Source organism: Fragaria vesca, unplaced genomic scaffold (assembly GCF_000184155.1).
Source record: "Fragaria vesca subsp. vesca unplaced genomic scaffold, FraVesHawaii_1.0 scf0513155, whole genome shotgun sequence".
Lineage (NCBI taxonomy): Eukaryota > Viridiplantae > Streptophyta > Magnoliopsida > Rosales > Rosaceae > Fragaria > Fragaria vesca.
The window spans coordinates 1,159,051-1,160,303 of NW_004443447.1; the positions used below are offsets into that span (position 1 = coordinate 1,159,051).

Consider the following 1,253-nt stretch of genomic DNA (forward strand, 5'->3'; position numbering starts at 1 on the left):
ATAATCTGACAAGGGTTATTTTGAAATCACAATCTGAAATAGCATGTTCAAAAATTCTATACCAAAGTCTCAAGCCATATCTACTACAAGTACGCATGCATCACATAAGACTCGATTAACCAAAGAATATTATGCTCATCATCTCAAATTAATGATCATCTTTTTGCCATGATTTCAGAAGATTAGTATCATCCTAGACTTGTTAAGGGCTTCTACGACTCAAAAACTAAAAACAAAAACACAAACACAAACACAAATTTTTTATTTTTTTTAATAAAATTTGTGACTAACAAAAACAAAACAAAACACAAAATGCGTGCAGTCTCTTCCCCCACACTTGAACAATGCAGCGATCTCGATGCAAGAACAATATAGATCATGCAATGATAACATATGTATGGAGGAAAGTGAGCAAAACAAGAGACTAAGAAAAGAAAGTTCAGAAAAGCTCCCCCTTTTTCTGCTCTGAAGCCAACTTCCAGAGCATATAATAGCTGGTTGCAGCATCCAATGTCTGAGATTGCAATTGGAGAGGAAATATGGCATTGCGAGCTTTATGTGGATATATGGTACGTTTCCTAACTCCAAATGAATTGAAAATGACAGCCCTGCAAAGTTAGAAGAAAAACAGAATTCGCACAGAAAAGCTGAAGCAAGGACCTTTACCCATTCAAACCTAATTTCCAATGAGTTCTGGTGCCGGAATGTAAAAGTACCTCAAAGCAAAGTTGAAGCTGACTCAACAAGCTTTCTGGGCATGTATGGTTGTTCTTTACAGAATTTCCGGAAGTATCCCCTGTTTTGACCTTTTTCCGGCTGTACTGCACACTTCTGGTTTCCTGGCAGTGACCTTTCTTCCTTCAATGTCGAACTCGGAGTAACTCAGATCTCCAAATTCACTTCTGTAAAATCCTACAAAAACGAGACTGAGAGATCTTTCTTTTCATATAAAGCACATATTCCCAGGTCTTGTGAGCTGCAAACAGTAGCCCTCCAAAGTTGGCAGACTGCTTTTTGCAAGATCACTGTTTTTGCATAACTTGGAGTTTTCTTCAACTTTTCTCAACTCTAACCTGCACACACACAAAACACATCAAAATGAACAAAAACAAAACAAATAAAACACAGAAGATAAAGATGGTTGGGTTGCCTCCCAACAAGCGCTGATTTAGCGTCTTCAACCAGACGGAGTTTCTTCTTTAGTCCACAGGGGGTGATTCATTGCAGAGGTTCTCCTCCTCTACATTGTGCTC

At 38.3% G+C, this 1,253-nt stretch overlaps 1 pseudogene; it reads right to left on the reverse strand.

The window, feature by feature from the left end:
* Positions 1 to 439: 439 nt before the first annotated feature.
* LOC101300784 overlaps positions 440 to 1,253 on the reverse strand; it is a 2,621-nt pseudogene continuing 1,807 nt past the window's right edge.